At 37.3% G+C, this 21,486-nt stretch overlaps 1 protein-coding gene across 2 annotated transcripts in view; it reads right to left on the reverse strand.

The window, feature by feature from the left end:
• The window catches only part of LOC130908455 (guanine nucleotide exchange factor VAV3), a 282,969-nt gene that overhangs the window by 218,370 nt on the left and 43,113 nt on the right, over positions 1 to 21,486 (reverse strand). The window lies entirely within an intron of this gene.

Genomic DNA, 21,486 nt, shown 5'->3' on the forward strand with positions numbered 1-21,486 from the left:
GGTGCAGAAGAGGACAGAAGGGGAAGGTGTCACCAGAGTAAAGTTAGCCAATGTGCAGTATCTCTGACATGTGGCTACTATCCTTCCTGTAATTGATACAGGATGGAACTGAGGTGCATTCTGATGAAAGAACGTTTTTCAGGAAATGATGTTTTTGCCACATCACTATCCACCCACACTCATGGGACTGTGTTAGCCAGTTGACCTCATGCATAAATGTGCATTCCGCAACCAAAAAATTCATGGAAACTAAACAGTTCATTAGTAGTGCAAATATAAGAAGCAGATCTTTCATAATATGAATATGTAATACAAGTACCTACCTTTTTCTGGAAATAATATGAGGACAGAAATATACAGTATCTAATACCATAGACTTAATAATGATATTGACCGGACACATTCCCCAGACACTGCGCCACGCCTTCAAGTAGGAGGCCGTCCCACACTTCACTTGAAGTCGGTCGCAGCTATTCTCAAACACATGCAGCAATCCAATGTCGGATTTAGGTTGAAAAAGTACGAAAGCTGTACCGCATACAAGCAGGAAGGATTTTCTTAGGAGTGTTTTGTTCGAAGATTCGAAGAAGAGGACACAAATAACAGACATTAATAATTCCCGTTTAGCCTAATATTCTAAGTTTATATGGATTGATAGAACGCATACATACACACACATGAGCCTTGACGTGTGTGCGTGAAATGACTTGGATGCGTCAGTTTGCCCCAACTCGGCCATGTGTGCAATAATGAAATACTGCTCATTCGGCGCACAGAATGAAAATCGAAAATTGTCAGGCTTATTCTTTTCCTCATTTTATTTTTTTATGACTGTGGTCAAGTCCACTTAATGCTTAAAAGCAGAGTTCAAGCTAGGCGCTAATGGCTACATGGCTGCCGTCCTCCGTGCATCTTGCCCTTTGCTGATGTAATTGCTGCATGAATTCCGATTTGGGACTCTTGACAGTTCAGACCGCCAGTCTCGTTCTGAAAAAATGTGGCCCAGATCGGATTTGAACCACATACGAAAGTGACTCAGATCCGATTTGAAATGGTCCACTTCTATGCGACTTGTCCCTTTCAGACCGTCAAGTTAATGCCTGACTTGAGTCAGAAAAACACAAAAAAATCGGATTCGTGCATTAAGAACTGTAGTATGAACCTAGCCTTCGTTTAGCGGTACATTTAGCAGCTGTTTTGAGGGGAATATGTGTTTGAACAATTTATGAAGAGCATCGTTAAAACAAAATGTTAGCATTTTGTAGCATTTAATCTAGCTAATTGCTCTGTAGTTGTACTTAGATCCTCATTAATAAATGTTTTTATACTGTGTTAGGATAAGATCAGATATTTTGATTTTTATTTCTGAATAGTTTGAAGAAACACTCAGGTATTTTATTTTGTATTCACATTTAATGCTCTTTTAAAAGTGCAATCTTAGCGAGCCAAAATAAATGTTATTGCAAGCATAAACACTTGTTTCTTTTACATCCCCTTAAATCTGCTCTGCAACACACTAATTGTTTGTAATCCGATGACTCAATTATTCAAACTAACTAATAGATAGATTAATCGATTACGTATATAATCGATAACTGCAGCCCTAATGGGGATACAACAATTATCGATATATGGGTCATTCTGCAAAATATAATATATTGATTTTTGGTGAGTTCCATTTGATTTTGGGGTGCTGAACAGGAAATGACCTGGCAATGTCCCCGAAAAGTGTGTCAAAATCAACAGCAAGTCACCTGTAAATGCCCTAAAATGAACTTGAAGTGGCCTATAAATGTCGCCAAAACCGGGAAGATAGCTTTGTTTCTATGCCCTTGATGGTAAAAATTGATTCGACATCTAGTACCGTCAATGGCAGCCAATGAGCTAACACAGAGACTAATCTAGTGGAAGACTGGGGGCAACCTGTTGGCACCTTCACCGTTTCGATATACTGTATTATTATCCCCTCCTAATAATACTGTGTTTTGCTAACATTTAACTACAGTGGTATGAAAAAGTATATGAACCTTTTGGAATTTCTCACATTTCTGCATAAAATCACCATCAAATCTGATCTTTGTTAAACTCACACAAATGTAAAAACCAAATCTGCTTTAACTAAAACTACCCAAACATTTATCAGTTTTCATATTTTAATGAGGATAGTATGCAAACGATGACAGAAGGGGGAAAAATAAGTAAGTGAACCATCACATTTAAAATTTTGTGCCCCCCCCCAACCCCCCTTGGCAGCCATAACTTCTACCAGGTGCTTCCTTTAGCTGCAGATAAGTGTAGCACATCGATCAGGACTAATCTTCTAGGCCCATTTTTCTCTACAAAACTGCTGTAGTTCAGTCAGACTCCTGGGTTATCTGGCATGAATCGCTGTCTTTAGGGCATGCCACAGCATCTGAATGGGGTTCATGTCTGGACTTTGACTTGGCCACTCCAGAATGTATAAATTGTTCTTATGAAACCATTCTGAAGTTGATATACGTCTGTGTTTTAGATCATTGTCTTGTTGCAGCATCTATCCTCTTTTTAGATGCAACTGTCTGACAGACAGCCTCAGGTTTTCCTGCAAAACAAATTCATTCTTCCATTAATGATTACAAGTTGTCCAGGCCCTTAGGTAGCAAAACAGCCCCAAATCATGATGCTCCTTCCACCATGCTTCACGGTGGGGATGAGGTGTTGATGTCGGTGAGCTGTTCCATTTTTCCTACACACATCACGTTGTGTGTTACTCCCAAACAATATAACTTTGGTTTCATCAGTCCACAAACTATTTTGCCAAAACTTCTGTGGAGTGTCCTAGTGCCTTTTTGCGAACATTAAACGAGCAACAATGTTTTTTTAGACGGCAGTGGCTTCCTTTGTGGAATCTTCCCATGAACACCATTCCTGGTCATAGTTTTACATTTAGTTGACGTGTGCACAGGGATGTTGGACGGTGCCAGTGATTTCTGTAAATCTGTCGTAGACATTCTAGGTTCTTTTTTTACCTCTCTGAATATTCTGCGCTGACCTCTTGGCATCATCTTTGGTGGACGGCCACTCCTTGAGAGAGAAGCAACAGTGCCAAACTCTCTCCACTTATAGACAACTTCTTGATTGCAGGTTGTCAGAGTTATGAGGCACATCAGACATCAAGACAAGTTTTACTTTTAACTTTTAAGATTTGTTTGTTTGTTTTTACTTTAAACCACTCATCAGTGATTGGGCACACACCTGACTTAAATTGTTTGGTAAAAATTGGTTTCAATTGCTTTTTAAGTCTCCTTAGGCAGATGGTTCACTTACTAAATGTTCCCCTTTCTGTCATTGTTTGCATGCTATCCTCAACAAAATATGAAAACCTAGAAATGTTTAGGTAGTTTTCGTTAAAGCAAACACTGTTTTTACATTTGTGTGATTTTGGCAAAGTTTAGATCACATTTGATTGGTATTTTATGCAGAAATGTGAGAAATTCCAAAAGGTTCAGATACTTTTTCATGCCACTGTACACTCCATAGACACACATAGACAAACTGAAAGTTAAACATAACTTCCATGTTCTTGCAAATGTCCATCAAGTCCCATAGAAAGTGTCTACTTTTGAAACATTGAAAATAATTAAAATTAGTTCATTTAATAAGTGCTACAAAGCTGAAAAACAACTCAAACTAAGGTAGTGATCACTTATTTTGGTAACCTTGTTCAAAAGTAGAGAATTTCTATGATGTGAAACTGAAACAATCTTAATTGTTTGGTTTCAACTTCTCTATATATAAGATATTCCGTATACAGTATAAGTGCTGGACAACCATACTATTGTGAATTATAAAATATTTTGTCATAATTGGTAGAATTTGTTCTCATGGAACTGGCTGAAGTCTCGAATTAGACAAGGACAGAATAATTTAATCATTTCCATCATAGGGATTGCGCCGTTGAAGGAGAAAAGCTAAAGGACCTATACTGTTATTCCACACACCCTCATTCATACACAACGCATAATAAGATTTGTTTGAATGGAGCATAAAATGTGAAATACTCCTCTCCTATCACTGAATTAGGTTTTGCAGACATCTTCTCGCAAAAGAGAACAACCCCTAAGCCAGTAAGCTCCTGATAAGGCGCCCAGTAAGAGCATCAGGGGAGCTGCAAGTGAGTACTGCAACTGTATTATTGCATGTTTACATTTGTGCACATCAGTCAATTTTATCAGACAGGCACATCTTGTTCGCCTGCTTTCTCTGGAGAGTCCCTCAGGATTCGGTATATTATCTAAGGGAAGCAGCTTCACACAGCACATATGAAGCACAGTGTGTCGGCTACAAAGAGCTCAGGACAGTTGAGGGGAAGCCAAAGAGGAACTTTTTTCACTGACAGCGACATCGGACTTAACCCACATGACGAAATGTCACGAGTGTGCAGACCTCAAAAAAAAAAAAAAAAAAACTTAAACAATGGCAGCAATGATTTTTATCTGATTGGTTAAAAGGGTGTTAAATCCCCAAAATATTGAGGTTATACAATTAAATGCAGTTAACAGATGAAATCGCACACACCACTATGATTCAATTCGATGCATTGTTTTGTTCTTATTGAAAGGCAATAAGATATTATGTGGCCCAGAGTTTATTTTTGGCAAATGAAGTTAACTCACTGGCTGCCATTGACAGCTCAGAACATCTAGCGACATCAATGGCCCTTTACTTTTAAGTGAAGGAATCTGACCTTTTAGCCAGACTGCCAGAACCACGCCAGCCGAACCGCCGGACCCGCGCTCCGCAGCTCCAACGACCCGGGCAGGGGAAACCCCGACAACCCGGCCAAAAAAACACATTTTGATTGTTATTTACATCTGTAGTGTTGCAATGCATGCTAGGAGGCATGTTGGACAACAATAGTGTTGACAACAGGTGGCAGCGGAGGTTAACTGTCTCCCCTAAGGGAGCAGTGATGACCAAATGAAGCTTCCTGAAGCAATGAATGGTGGTTCATTTGGTCTCATGACAGTCATTTGATGCTTCTGTCAAATAAAGTGTTACCGTTCATATATTTTGGTGTTAATGTCCCATAATACAGTGAGGATAGCTGCGGCTTATAGTCCAGTGTGGCTTGTCTATGAACAAATGCAGTTTTCCTGACAAATTTGGTGGGTGGCGGCTTATAGTTGGGTGAGCCTTGTAGTGCGAAAATTATGGTAATTTGATTTTAAAAGTCAATCAAAAATGAACAGATAGTCATTCCTCAGCGCAGCTTTTTTAAACCACAGAGGTAAAACTACAAATTTGTACTTGTTCAATTTATAGACTCAGCTCCTGCACATATGCAAACATTAGACTGATATTAATAACATTACTCTTACCAAGTTAACAGAAACATCAAGAGATCTGCAGGCAAAAGCAGGGGAAAAAATATTCCTTCGCGTGACAATATAAAATCATGTTTGACTAGCTAATTCTTAACCAATGTGTCTCAACATAAAAAATAAATGAAGTTGGCTGATGACTCCACTTTGTATCTTTGATCTGGATCTTTGATCATCAAAGAAGTTTGAAGTTAGTGCTTTTCCTCAAACAGTGGGCGGGAACATTTATTTACTCAAAAAAAACTGTTGGGGGCATTTTTATTCTAATTCCGGTGCATGACTGAACCTACACATGCTGCTGTTTGTTGATTTGTCACTATAGAAAGCTGTTGCTTCCATATTACAAATTGCATAATATTTACTGTAACCCAGACATTTGGCATCCTACCTAACCCAGTGAAAATCTAGAGTGGAGCATTGTACTAAAGTTAACTGTACTACTTTGTGGAAATACTATCGTAAAGGGAATTTCAACTACTATTTTTCAAACGCAACAAAGGGGAGAACAGCACAGATGGCTTATGATTGCATATCTTCTTTGCACTCAAGAGGTTTAAATCCGGCGTTTGTGTGTTCTCAGCAAGCATTCATGGACTTCCATCTACACTCATGTGAAAAAATTAGGACACCCCATAACATATTCAGTTCTTTATTAAGAAATGGTCACATATCAATGACTGATCTTGTTTTTCTTTATAGCTATTGTTACCCCCTTTGGCTGAAATAACTTCAGTGAGACGCTTTTTGTAGTCCAGTCTTTGAGATCGGTCTGAAGAAAGTTTGCCCCACTCCTCAATGCAGAATACTTTCAGCTGTGAGATGTTTGAGGAGTTTCTTGCATGTACAGCCCGTTTCAAGTCGAATCACAGCATCTCAATGGGATTAAGATATGGGCTTTGACTCTACATTTCTTCCTTTTCAGCCAGTCCTTGGTGTATTTACTGGTATGTTTTGGGTCATTGTCATGTTGCAGGGACCAGTTTTGTTTCCGTTATGATTTTTTCACAGATGAGCTCACATTTTCCTCAAGTACCCTCTAATGTGCGATAAAATTCTTGGTGGATTCTATGATGGTGAGCTGGCTAGGTCTTGCTGTAGCAAAGCATCCCCAAACCATGACACTTCCACTTCCATGCTTCACAGTTGGTATGAGGTTCTTTTTTTGGAAAGTATTGTATGTGTATACTGTATATGGGGGAAAACACTCAGGTGACTTGAAGTTCTGCTCTGAGACCCCCAATTTGGCCAGATTTAAAAATTGTCCAATATGCATGTGTGATACATCATTGGAAAGCTTAAAATCTCAACTTTTGGGGGGAAGAAAAATTTTAAACAGGAGGGCATTTAATTTTTTTTTTTTCTTCTTCTTAACCAGCGAAACCCTATCTGAAGCTGAGAGCACGCGAGAGCAGAATTAAAGACGCCATGACTCTAACGAGATATTACCGTATACTTACCTTGTTTCGATCCAAAAACTCCATGTAGCATGTATTTTTGAGTGTCAAGACACAGCTGTGAATAGCCACAGCTGGATTTTTGGGGGATTTTATGGGTGAAACACGGTAATATAACAAGAGTCGCGATGCAGAAATCGCAGACATCAAGGAGTGGTCGATATGTTCTTTTTATATATTTACCCTTTTAAACTTTTTTTTTTTTTTCCCGTTTGGATCAATTATTTATCATCTAACATATCGGAGAAAATGCCACAGTAACAAAAAACATACAATTAAGTGATAGTCATGAGGTAGATATCCATGAGTTTTTTACAGACACCATTTTTTTTTATTGTGACGAAATTTGTTTAAAAGTTTAAAATATGCGAGTGAACAATTTTTTAATGTCGTTTTTTTTTTTTAAACGAATTATTAGACATCGATTAATGATTCTAAGCTAAAAATGACAGACATTTTGAATAATAAATATAATTAATTACCTTCGTTTTATGGCTGGGTTGAAACAAAAGCGGTTGCGCGATGTCTATAAATGGGGGTTTCCAGGGTAAAACGGACAAATTAAACATAGTTCGGGGGCTTAATGCACCATGAATCTGCTATGGCAGCATATAGACATATTGTTCTATCAAACGCAACAGTTCTTTTGGCTTAAAATACAGCAGTTTCTTTTAAAGAGGAGTGCAAGAGCAGAAACTGCGTTTTCAGTCTTGTCCGTGTTTTCCGCCATATATGTGTACACCAAACATGTGCAAGAGCAGAAACTGCGTTTTCAGTCTTGTCCGTGTTTTCCGCCATATATGTGTACACCAAACATGTCCTCTGTTCTGGTGTCCAAATAATTCAACTTTAGATTCATCTGTCCATAGAACATTATTCCAGAGGTCCTGGTCTTTGTCGACATTCACTCTGGCAAACTTCAGTTTGGCCTACATGTTCTTCTTGGAGAGCAAAGGTTTCCTCCTTGCACACCTTCAATAAAGGTTAAACTTGTCAAGTCTCTTTCTGATTGTAGAGGCATGCACTTTCACATCAACAGTAGCAAGAGCCTGGTGTAGGTCCCATGATGACATTTTAGGGTTTTTGGAGACTTTTTTTAGCATCTTGCGGTCTGCTCTCGGGGTGAACTTGCTTGGACGGCTAGGCCTGGGCATGTTGGCAGTTGTTTTAAATGTCCTCCGCTTGTAGACTATTTTCCGGATAGTGGAATGGCTGATTTTATGTTCTTTTGAGATCTTTTGAAATCCCTTACTAGACTGATAAGTGTCTACAATCTTCTTTCTGAAGGCCCCAGAAAGCTCTTTTGATCTCGCCATGGTGTTTTCTCTCACTTCAACAGTCGGGGGCACACCAAACTAAATGTGAGGTTTAAATAAGGCAAGCCTCCTTTAAAACACTGGTTAATGATGTTATAATGATGTGCACCTGAGGTGATACATGTGTGTGATTTCAGCCATTTAAAGTGGGATTGAATGTGGGGGTGTCCTAATTTGTTCCTCAATAGAAATTGCATTTATTTAAAGTTACATTTTACAGAAACTTATTTTTTCTGTTTTAATTGTTTAGATCATTACTTGAATATTTCAAGATTGTTAACATTGATATTAAATCCATATGACCGAATATGTTTGGAAACACACAGGATTCCATAGGGTGTCCTGATTTTTTCACATGACTGTACATTCCTAAAATAAGCATGCTGGGTTTATTGCTAAATCTAGGCCAAAAGTATTAAAATCTGAAAAAAAGAAATGATTAAAAAAAAAAGTTTTTTTTTTTTTTTTTTTTTAATCTTTCAAAAGCTAAAAATGTTATTTTTTCAGTTACAAAGTTTATATTTTCAGGTTCAAATGTTAACTTTTTTGGTTTTGGTTATCTAATTTTCACCTTCAGATTTTTTTTTTTTTTTTTTTTACTTTTTTCATTTTGTGAAACGTGTCAGGCGCCGCTTGTTAAGTTTTGCTTTCTTATCTTGGCGAGATATGCCATGTTGCTTCAGCCTTTCAAGCTATGTTCTGAGTGATCATCACACTATTATTTTGAAGTAACACTACTCTTACTTGGGTAAAATATTTGGCTACTCTACCCACCTCTATTTACTTGGTCCTTAAGCACTGCTATCCATGCCCTTCTCAAACACATTTGATGTAGTTAAGTGGCCTCATGAGAACAACTATAATGAATTTACTGTATGTTGTGACCAACCGCAGCAATTCTAAATTGTCCAAAGGTGTGAAAGCTAGTGTGAACGTTTGTACGTTGAAATGTGCCACGCAACTGAATGGTGAAGAATTTATCCCGCCTCTCATTGAAAATCAGATGGGTTGTCATTCTAAATCTGTCACCAGTTGCATATTCACTTGAACGGGACTTTGTAATGTCACAGTAAAAATGTCAGATCCGTTTTATAATGAAACCTGCAAATATACCATCTGGGAGAAATAATGTGACATAATGTTGAATGAACACACGGCCACTTTGAAAATACAAATTTTATAAAAGAATAGTGTAAGAAGACTTACACAATCCCACCACTATATTTAATCATAGACCAACCATCAGGAATATCAAACAAAAAGGAGGCTTGAGAGTCAAGTCATCTTACTGCTGCTCTTTTTGATATGTGTCAGCCCGTGCCTCGTGTCCTCAATATGTATCCCATTTCTGCTTATGTATTCCTACATACAAGTCCAAGCTCCATAGCAACAAGCTGAAGCCTTTTTATGGCCCCCGTGCGTATTGTAGAGCGTAATGAAATCCAGCTTGTGTACGCTCACTGCACGCTGAACGGCGAAAGGCCTGTCTCTCGTATGAACCTTGATGAGCGCCAATAAATGATCATCATGCACACAGCGGAAGGTAAGGTTGTATATATCAGCACAGTTAAAAGCTGCCATACACTCTGTGGACACTTGGTTAGATAATTTTAAGGTTGTATTTAGGGCTGCAGCTATCGAATATTTAGGTAATCGATTAATCTATCGATTAGTTAGTTCGAGTACTGTATTTTTCGGACTATAAATCGCTGTTTTTTTTTTCATAATTTGGCTGCGACATACTCAGGAGCGTCTTATGTGTGAAATTATTAACACATTATGATATCATTTCACATGTTATTTTGGTGTTTTGGAGTGACACTGATGGTTTGGTAGACTTGTTAGCATGTTTTTTATGCTATAGTTATCTGAATAACTCTTAATAGCTATGGCCACGTTCGCGTTCTGCCTTTGACAATGTGTGTTCAATTGTAATATTGACTTTTATATATTGAAATGCATGCCTCTACTTTGTGGCGCTTTCACACCCACGTGGGGGCGCACTCGCACTTGTTTACGCAAAGAAGAGTGCTCACATGCCGGAAGAAGACGGACAGCTACGCAGCGTCTCTGAGTGAGTGGGCAAGAGAGAGAGAACGACACGGCTGCGAACCTGCGTTCATTGTTTATGCTTGTAAAATATCTCTACAGAGGCAACGCCTGTGTGGGTCATCTTTTCTGTTGTTGTTGTGTGTTTTCCACCTGCGATCGGACACTTAGAGCCAGTTGTGTGGTTGTTTGAACGATGTGCTAATGCTAGCTAGTGCATGCTAACCGTTTGTGTCATTGCTGTACTAGCACCTAATTATCATTTATTTACGTTGATGTGAACCTGTTTGGTATCGTGGCCGAAATTGATTCAGCAAATTATACTGACGTCCAGCATCGTCATTTGGGAGTTTAGCTTGCTGTATAGCCAGGACCGAGCCTTAGCGTCCTGGTGAGTATATTCTGGATAGTATATTCGCATTTCGTTGTTCATGCACTGTACACCGTACACTTATTCAGCATGTTGTTCACTATTGTACTGTTATATTAAATTGCCTTTGAAGATGACTTATCTGTTCTATGTGTTGGATTTTATCAAGTAAATTTCCCCCAAAAATGCCACTTTTACTCCGGTGCGACTTGTAGTCCGAAAAATACGGTAATCGGATTCCGAACATTTAATGATCTGCAGAGTAAATTTAAGGATATGCATTAGGAAGAAAGTGTTTATGCCTGCAATAACATTTATTTTGACTTGCTAAGGTTGCATTTTTCAAAAGAGCATAAATTCCTGAGTGTTTTTTTAAGCTATGCATAATTGAACATTCATTTCACAAGAGCAATACATGCATTTAAAACTAATACCTGAGCTTAGCCTCAAACTGTATAAAAAATAAATGGGTATCTAAGTACAACAAAATAACAATTGGCTAACTTGCATAGCAAAAGTTCGCTATCTTAAATGCTATAAAACTTTTTTTACAAAGCTCGTTCGAACACATATTCCCACAAAAAACTGCTAAATATACTTCTAAACTATATAATGAATGCATATTCAAATATTATCCCAAACACAAACACACCCTATGTTGGTCTTAACAGGGAGCAGCTAGATTCGGCCATGTTAAATGAGTTATTGCATATTCACTGTTGCTACTAGAGGGCAGTGTATCCACCCGAATCAATAAAACTAAATGCAACACTTTCAAAACAAACCATTACAACGTCACTCTAATTAAACAAATCCTCATAGCAGCAAAATTTGATCCAAAGCTTTTTTCTAATCAAATTACTCGTGTTAATCGATTAATCGTTGCAGCTCTAGTACCTTGCATGGGTTTTTCCACTCAGGAAATGAGGTGCTTTACGCTGAGGGGCATAGACTTCATAATTGTATTGACGGGTCACACTCGTCAGCCACTGCACAACGCCTTCAAGTAGGGGGGCGTCTTACAGTACGCTTCAGTTATTCGCAGTCGGTTGCAGTTAGTCAACACATCACACAACACACAACGCCGGATTTAGGTTGAAAAAGTACGAAAGCTGTACCGTATACAAACAGGAAGGATTGTCTCAGGAGTGATTTGTTCGAGGTTTCAAGGTAATTATTATATTTTTCGTACCATGCATGCATTTTGAAATGTGAAAAAAATCAATGGGAGAAATTACCTGCTACGGACTAGCATCATTCTTCGACATGTTTACGTGAAATAAATGCTCGCTGCTGGGTTTTTTGCTCTTTTAACTAAGAATAGAGACTGTTTTACGTTCATATCTATGAAGACTTTAGGGACTTAAGCATTTATTCACAAAAATGTTCAATGTAAAAAGCCCTTTGTTGTGATAAGGTGGCTACCACAATGGCTAACAGCCTAGCATCATTCTTCGACATATTTACGGAAAATAAGTGTTAACTGCCCATTTTTTTTGCTTTTAACCAAGAATCGAGACTGTTTTAAGTTCATATCTATAAAGAATTCAGGGATTTAAGCATTTATTTACAATAATTTTCACCGTTGTTGTTGTGATAAGGGGACTGCCATGGCTAACAGACTAGCATCATTCTTTGACATATTTACGTAAAATATATGCTAACTGCCTGTTTTTTTTTTTTTGTTTGTTTGTTTGTTTGTTTTGCTTTTAACCAAGGATCGATCTGTTTTAAGTTCATACCTATAAAGAATTCAGGGATTTCACAAGAATTTTCACCGGAAAAGCTCTGTTTACATATGGCGGCCGCCACATTGACTGACAGACTAGTATTGTACTTTGACATATTTATGTAAAATAAATGCTAACTGCACGTTGTTTTAACCAATTATCGAGACTGTTTTGCATCCATATCTTTAAAGAATTCAGGGATTTAAGCATTTATTCACAAGAATTATCAAGTAAAAAAGCTCTTTGTCTGTGATTCCACTCAGTCAGCTTTGACGGCCACGCCAACAATGCAGGCCCCCTATTAATCAGCCCCGCGCCCCGTGCCCCCTCAATATCATTATGAAGTATATGTGTGGGGATAGTGGCCCCTGACTTGATGGATCATATGTTGTAGGGCTAGGGAACCTCTGGGTATCTCACAATACGATTCGGTTTGCGATACAAGGCTCACAATAACGATTATCTCTCAATTTGGCGACATAACAATTATCAATACATGATTCAGGAAATCATTCAACAACATTTGACTATATAAGTAATAAACAGAAAAAAAAAGCTTTTTTCATCCTTCTGCTGTGAATTGAATTGAGTTTATCAATGGTATACGACCAATTCAGTTGAGCCGGGAGGGTGGCATCGAATGAACCTCCGTGAAGTTGGCCCCCCATCAGACTATACATTTTTATATATAAAGGATGTCAAACGTGCTTGTTTGTGCTGTAAAAAGTTTAGTTCGTTCTGCTATCATTTTTAAGATATTTACATTTTTTTTATAGGTCAATCTGAGGTCAACCAGCCCCCCTACCTCCATTTTGATTAAAAATGGCTAAAAATGGTGTCAATCGTTTATGCTACGTTTGTGCCGCTATCTTTTGTTTTTCCGGATATTGAGATATTACGTAATTGATCATGTCAATCGTAGCCCCTCCATCGTAGCTGATGGAGCGTACCAACTCTTACCTCATTCACTACCAGCCATTTTCACCGGTGCAACCCCTTTCGCTTTCGTTCCCGGCCGTTTTACTGGATTTTGATTTTGCAAGGCCCACAGAAAATTCTGTTCTATTGCTATATAAACATGGAACCCACTAAAATAAATATTAGACTCTCAGCAGGAAATTAGTTCATATCTTTTTCCATTCTTTAGAAATCAGCTTTAGAAAATAACTTAGTTTGAGCAATTTTCCAATTTCTGATGAAAAAACAGAGAAATTGAGCTTTTTGTAAACGCATACATTTCAAACATAACTTTGACTTTAACACAGCTATTTTTTGCTTTAGTTACATCCCAAACATCTGAATAAAACAACAAGACAAATAGAGCTTTTGATAGCAAAGTAACAATTTATTCACACATAACTAACTGAAAGATGACGCTGTTGTGGTCGCGCGCGACGGCCGGGGTAAACTTTTCCCTCATCACCGCCTGTCTCATAAAGATAGATTTTTTTTTTGTCTTTCCAGCACGGACCCAACGACATCGTCCGCTGCACTGGTGGTCCCGGTCGTTCTGCTCTGTGATATCCATTCGGTCGTCTTCCGCCGGCCGTTCGTTCAGTTGAATCAGGTCGGGGGTCTTACCAAATGCACTACTGCCCTCCAGTGGCCAGTTTTATTGCTTTAAAATGGACTTTGAACTTTGTGCTTTAGAGCTAAGTTTAATCAGAACCTAGAGATGTCTCTTGTTAAAAAACGTAAGAGACGTATAAATACATCTTTGGGACACTGAAACAATTAAAAATAGAATAATATGTCTTTGGGAGCAAATGAGTTAATAACAGAGGGGTGTCCCAACAACTAGCGCAAACGTAGCACAAATGGATGGCCCCCCTTCGGGTCCATTTTGCTGTAAATGGGGGGTTGCGAGTCACGTCATCACTTGAAGTTAATCTCAAACACCCCATTTACAAACCGTTACAATGTCACTGTATTTAAACAAATCGTCAAAGCTTTTTTTATCATCGAATTACTCAAGTCAATCGATTAATCATTGCAGCACTAGTTATATTTACCTCAAGTATTAATACTTCCATCCTCTGATATATGGCGGAAAAAATAGACAAGACTGAAAAAGCAGTTTCTGCTCTTGCACCCCTCTTTAAAATAAACTGCTGTATTTCAAGCCAAAAGAACTGTTGTGCTTGATAGAACAATATATCTATATGCTGCCATAGCAGATTCATGGCGCACTAAGCCTCCGAACTATTTTTAATTTGTCCTTTTTACCTTGAAAACCCCCGTTTACAGACGTCGCGCAACCGCTTTTGTTTTAAAACCTAGCAAGTAATTATATTTATTATTCAAAATCTCTGTCATTTTTAGCTTAGAATCATTAATTGATGTCTTAAGTTTAGCTTTAAAAAAAAAATGACTAAAAAAGCATTGCCTCGCATATTTTAAACTTTTAAACGAAGCACATGACAATGAAAAATTTGGCGTCTGTAAAAAAGTCACGAATATCTGCCTCATTACTATCGCTTAATTGTATTTTTTTTTTAATTTTTTACTGTCACATTTTCCCCGATATTTTAGATGATAAATAATCGATCCAAACAAAAAAAATTTGAAAAATAACGTTTAAAAGGGTAACTATATGAAAAAGAAAATCTAAACCACTCCTTTTGTCTGGGATTTCTGCATTAAGACCCTTGTTACATCACCATGTTTCACCCATAAAATTTAAAAAAAAAAATCCGGCTGTGGCCATTCACAGCTGTGTCTTGACACTTGGTGATACATGCTACATGGAGTTTTTGGATCGAAACAAGGTAAGTACGCGATAATATCTCATTAAAATCGTGGCATCTTTAATTCTGCTCTCATGTGTTCTCGCCTCCAATTAGGTTATGCTGTTTAATTTTTTTTTTTTTTTTTTTTTTTTTAATGTCTTCCTGTTCAAAATTTTTCTTCCCCCAGAAAATTGAGATTTTAAGCTTTCCAAAGATGTATCACATATGCATTTCGGATAATTTTGAAAGTTGGCCAAATTGAGGGTCTCACAGCGGAACTTCAAGTCACCTGAGTGTTTTCCGCCATAACTATGTTAGGTACCCGAAATATTGGAATTTGGAAGCACATTTCAGTTCTGCCAAATGAAGGAAGCAAAACATAAATGAGATGTACAGTACAGTAGTTCTACTGCTAGCTACAACCATAACAGTCACAATTATATGCATTAAATAGGGGGAATGTAATGCCGTTAAGCCTGTGCTTCTTGACTTATTTATGAAGCAAGATATAAGTATGCGATGAAAAGATCTGTATCTCGTTCTGTTTTTTTCTCAGGGGATGGATTGATTGTGACACCACAAGTACACTTTAAGTGTGGCAATCTTTTCTATTTCTTTTTATTGGTGAAGGAATCTTTGGAAAGCAATTACGCTTGAGAGACTTACATTCCATGATCCTCTGTCAATCTTTTCAAGGTCTTAAATCATTGCTGATGTGTGTCAAACAGTTGAAGCCATCAGCTCCCACCTGTGACATCCCTGCGTACGCTTTCAAACCAGGAAATGAGGTGCCGCAACAACGAAGACTGATAAAATTGCTGGTTTGTCTAACAGTCTGCGGGTGACCCAGAAGACTGACATTACATTTGACAATTGACGTTGGTGCTCCCATTGTTGCTCTTCTGTCCGTTTTTTCCAAGCAATTTCATGACACTGATTACCTTTGGCATTCAACTCCATATGACATCTTATCACACTTCCTTTGTGGGACTTCACATTTTTCACAATCACAGTGTCACACTTGTCAATTTTAGGTAGGTGTGCTTATTGTGCATGGTGTTAAAAAGCCACATGCTTTTTCCAAATTCAGATTAAGAATATTTATTAGGGTTAGGGTTAGGTTGATCCCTCGCTAATTCGAACTTCAAACTTCGAGCCCTCTGTCCTTCGTGGATTTTTTTTTCCAATTTAAAAAAAAAAAAAATTAAAATGCAGTAGTTTTTTATAGTTTCCCAATCCAATCACGCAGTCTCTCACTTTCGCTCCTGCCGTTTTTCTTGGTCAGGCAGTGCACTAGAGTTGCTTATTAAAGTTAACGATGATTGACAGACGTTAAGGTTTGATCTTGGAAGAGATGATTGGTAGTCAAAACTTTAAAGTCAATCATCATTTAACTTGTTAAACAGCTGCTGCGGCAACTCATTGTGGCTAAGTGAGCAGCTTGAGTGGACTCACTCAATGAAGCATTGAATAAAGACAAGCATTTTTCTGCTTTATTCTTGTTTAAAAATAATTTGGTGGGACAGTCACATGTTTAAAACTTCTCATAATCATTACATTTGAAGTACTTAGAAACCATTTATTAAAATATATACATAAGTTTTTCTTTTTATTCTTTGGGGAAAAAAACGAAAAAACGTCTTATATGTATGTCTTTCCAATAATAAATACACTGAACACAGGGGCATTACTTTGAGGTTTTTCACTTATTGTGGCGCATTCTGGTCGAAATTAACTGCGAAAAACGAGAGATCACTCTATACCCTTGGGTAAATTCTGTTCACATGGAGTAATTCCTCTCGAATTGTAAAAACAAAGAAAGACATTGAATATAACACAGCACAAGACAAATTGAGTACCAGTATTTTCCGCACTATAACGCGCATCGGAACCTCTGTGAAATTGGCCACCTATCAGATGCAAATTTAGAGAAAAGTGATGGCATCCAACTGTGCTCATTTGTGCTGAAAATAACTTCATATGTTCTGCTATGGTTTTGGGATATTAATAATTCTTTTATAGGTAAATCTGATGTCAACCAGCGCCCCCATTTTGATTAAACATGATTAACCCTTAAAGGTCTGGGCCTATTTTGTCTGATTTTGCATGCCTTTGAAGTTGCCTTTATATTTCAAAGAAAGAATTGTTTACGATGGCCTGGTTTGGTCCCTTTTTTTGTGACACCTTGAACTTCATGTCCAAACTGTTGTTTCATTCACTGACCAATTATAAATCATCATTTTGGGCCCAAAAAGACCAAAAATTCCAAAATCGTTTTGTCAAATTTTTTAAAATTGATGTCCAATTGACAACCAAACATGCGTAACGAACCGTTTTGAAACTTTGTAATATTTATTCAACATGTTAGGATGAACATTCAACCAAAAAAATTTAGAATAAATAGTCTTATATTTGACAATTCAACATAAAAGGTATAAGGTATAGCCATAGGCGTTTTTTGCCTTTATACATGCTCTAGTCAAAACAGGTTATATACAGCAGACCGAACAGTGAAAAAATATATACCATCTAACACAAAAAGTGTTTAGAGGCCATCTCTTTATGAGTTTAGGTATTGCGGCCCATCACCTGATGAAAACTATGTACACACAATCAAGCTTCTTGAACACACATTTATATAGACAAATTGAGAAGACTGATTGTGGGGAAAAAATATATATACAACATTGGGAAAAAAAGTATTTTCAAAAATATTTACAATAAACAAGTTAAATTTTTTTCAGGCATGCCACTCCGAAAAGCAGTTTCGTCCTGGAATTCGACACAGGGCGACATCACACAGCCCACACTTCCATGGGGTGTCGGTCCTCTTTCCACCCTTCCATTTTCATTTCACTTTACTTTCATTGTCACTATAAATGTACATGAAAAAAAGTCAGTATTTATGAGAATAATAAAGTATAAAATAAAAATATATACAGCAATAAATAATAATGGAAATCTATATGTATGACAATAGAAAGAATACCATAGCTGAATATGTGCTACATCCCTAATCTTCATATAGAAAGAAGATCATCACAATTATAAATTCCTGCCTTGGATACACACAGTGCACGTACGACTTTGATCTGATATGCACATTTTATTATTATATACACAAACACACCCTTATATTGCATCAAAATTAACTTTGTCTTGCAATATCAAAAGAAACTTTCAAAAGAAACTTTTTCAGCATCAAAAAAAAAAAAAGTGAGTTTGCTTACCTCTGCTCGTCGATGGCGTCACCCACGTGTTCAAATCCGTCACTATCTTCACTCGAGGACTCTTCCGAAGAAGACGATGATGACGAATTTGGACCATCCTCTTCCTCAAGTTGATCAAAAAGCACAATTGCCTGCGCTAAATTTAGTTTTCCGTTCATTCTCAAAGTCACACAAAGTCGCTGCTCGAGCCACACGGCCGTCGCTCGCCCCCTCGCTGCTTCAGAACACTCCTCCCTCTCGTTCGGTGGAACCTCGCACGGCAGTTATATTTATTTAAAAAACGCATTTTGTGCTTCCACTGTGACTTCGAAAGGGTTCGTTTGATTTGTGTTTTTTTCATGGAGCTTCTGTTTTGAAAAAGGACAAGAAATGATGGAAATATAGACAAAAAGAAATGATCCATGCAGCGTTTTAATGTTTTTTTGAGAGGACAATAAAACTATAAAACTTAAATGACAATATCTCACGTTTTAGTTGGTCGATTGACTTCAAATAATAACGAAAGTAAACCGCAACTTCCGCACTTTAAAACGAGACCAACCAACGGCATGTGGGTGACGTAATTAAAACGTGAGGGCGCTTCAAAGACGACGTGCGCTGAGGACGCGCCGGCGCGTCCTTCGACTCTCAAGGGTTAAAAAATAGTGTCAATCATTTGGGCTCTGTCTGTGCTGTAAAAAATTTTGTTTGTGCTGCTATCATTTTGAGATATTAAAGTGATGACGTCACGCAGCCCCCGCCATTTACAGCGGAACGGAACCACAATGCTGCCATTCTTTTGTGCCAGGTTTGCACTCGTTTGTGCTGCTATCATTTTATAGATATTGAGATATTGATTTCGAGTGATGGCATCAATCGCAGCCCCTCCGCTGACATAGCGTACCAACTCACTCAATACCAAAGGGTGTCCCAACAACTAGCGTAAACATAGCACAAATGAATGGCACCCCTTCGGGGCTATATTGCAGTAAATGGGGGGCTGCGTGACATCATTGCTGGAAATTAAGGATTTGCAGGCAACTTGATCGGAGCAGTTGAAACTCACCATTCAGAGGTTGGGAGACATCTCCTATAATTGAGTTGGTGACCCTCTATAGCTGTTTGGCATGCAGGGATACTAAGTGGAGCTAAGACTCTCCAATCAGCTTGCTTCCCCATTACACAATTTGAATAAAGCTATTTTTGTTTTTAAGGACACATTTTCAAACCATGAAACAAGTTAGAAAGATTAAAAAAGATTCATAAAAAGCATGATAAATCAGGGTGTCTGCAGGGTTCAACATACCAAATTTAAGACTTTTTTTAAGACCATAATGAATACATTTTAAGACACATTTCACATCAATAACAGCAAAAAACGTACAAAAGTTTTAAAGGAAAGTTGGAAACCCGGAATTACATGGAACGTATATAAAGTTATTCCCAGCTCTTTCCTACTGTGATACAAATGAGCACAAAGTACTACTAGTAGTAGTAGTAGTAGTACTAGTTAGGCATGTCGGGATAACAAATTTTTGTGGGCGATATATTCTCTCATAAATTATTGGCGATATGCGATATTACTGACAACTTTTTTAACCAATCCAACCACTAATGTAGTGACAATATATCCTAATAAATCACCCATTCAATGCAATAAATTGTTCTTCTTAAATAAAACACAAACTATATTAAAAATCATAAATATTTTAAAAAGTCATGCACAATCCATAACGAGTCATTTGAAAGCTAGTTAAGTGCAGAATATGAAATAGATGAGAAATCCAATGCCCTTTTTGTTCTTTGCCAATTAGGCCATTAAAAGTGTTTACACAGTATTTGATCCAAAATGACAGTCATCTTGTCCAGCAAAGTGCACATGTTAGCAAATTGAAGCCAAATTATTCATTGCCAATCAGATTTTTCAAAAGGGTGTCATTTTAAAGCTATTTTTAGTGTAGAATCTGAAGTATGAGAGATTAACTCCAGAAATCGTTATTTCTAAGTTGAAGTACGTTTGCTAAACCGCTAACTGTAAGCTTTACACGCCATAAAAAAAAGTGTACTTCTCTTTATCGTCATGCAAGTGTTGTCAGTAATAGTTTTTTTTTTTCATTTTTTCGTTTGCAAATGCTATTAACCAGCGATTTTTCTTGTTGGAAGTAACACCTTTTATCTGCGATTTTGCGTTCTGGAGAAGACTGTCAATGTTTTATAGCAGGCTAAAGTGGTTAGTACATTGTCTTTTTTCCATGAGCCTCAATGTAGCAAGCTAACATTTTACAATGTTTAACACAGATGTGCTTCCTTATTTTGTATCTTTTAACTTTAATTCACAGGCGTTGATGACCAATAAACATCTGTGAAAGGAACTGGAGTCTCATATGCCATCAACACGCACGTGTGCCGAGTGCACTCAGCACACAAACACGCAGTAATGTCAATAGATTTTTAAAACCTTTCGAAATGGTATTTAAGACCTTTATAGAGATTTTTGGAGAATTTTAGACATTTTAAGGCCTTAAATTCACATTACTGGATTTAAGACTTTTCCTGACTTTTTAAGACCCCATAAAACAATAGGAGACGACTGTACTTTTAGATGAAAGGCGGAGTACTGGTCTCCAGGCAACCACAAAGCGCATGTATTTGTCTTAGATTAAAAAAGAAGGGAAAAATGTTTAATCAAAGCATTATAACTTACATGTCAATTTAAATTATGACAAAAGTTTATGTGTCCTTTAGTGGTGCAACAATTAATCGATTAGTCGACAAGTAATCGATTAGCTAATTAATCAACAACTATTTCGATAAACGATTAATCGTTTAGGACCTTCTTCACCTTAAACTTGTCTGAATTCTAGAAATTATAACATATATATAACTTCTCAGGTGTAAATATTATCAGATTTCTTCATTATGTTTGTGTTAAGCCAAAGTAGGACAATAACAAAAATTTGCTTTTACTGTGGAAAACCACAATTGACATTTTTGCCAGTTTTCGGACATCTTAATGTCCAAACTAGCTTCTTAATAAAGCTGCAACAACTAATTGAATAAATCGATTAATAAATTAGTTGCCAACGAATTTGATAACCGATACAGTTGAAGGAAATAGTCATCCATCTTATCTTCATTGCTACTTACAACATGCCAAAAACAACTTCAAGGTATATTGTATAGGTAATTGAAAGAAGTGACATTTATACGATTAATCGATTAATTGTTTAATTAATCGTCCGATTAATCGATGATGAAAATAACCG

This window comes from Corythoichthys intestinalis, chromosome 20, assembly GCF_030265065.1.
Source record: "Corythoichthys intestinalis isolate RoL2023-P3 chromosome 20, ASM3026506v1, whole genome shotgun sequence".
NCBI lineage: Eukaryota > Metazoa > Chordata > Actinopteri > Syngnathiformes > Syngnathidae > Corythoichthys > Corythoichthys intestinalis.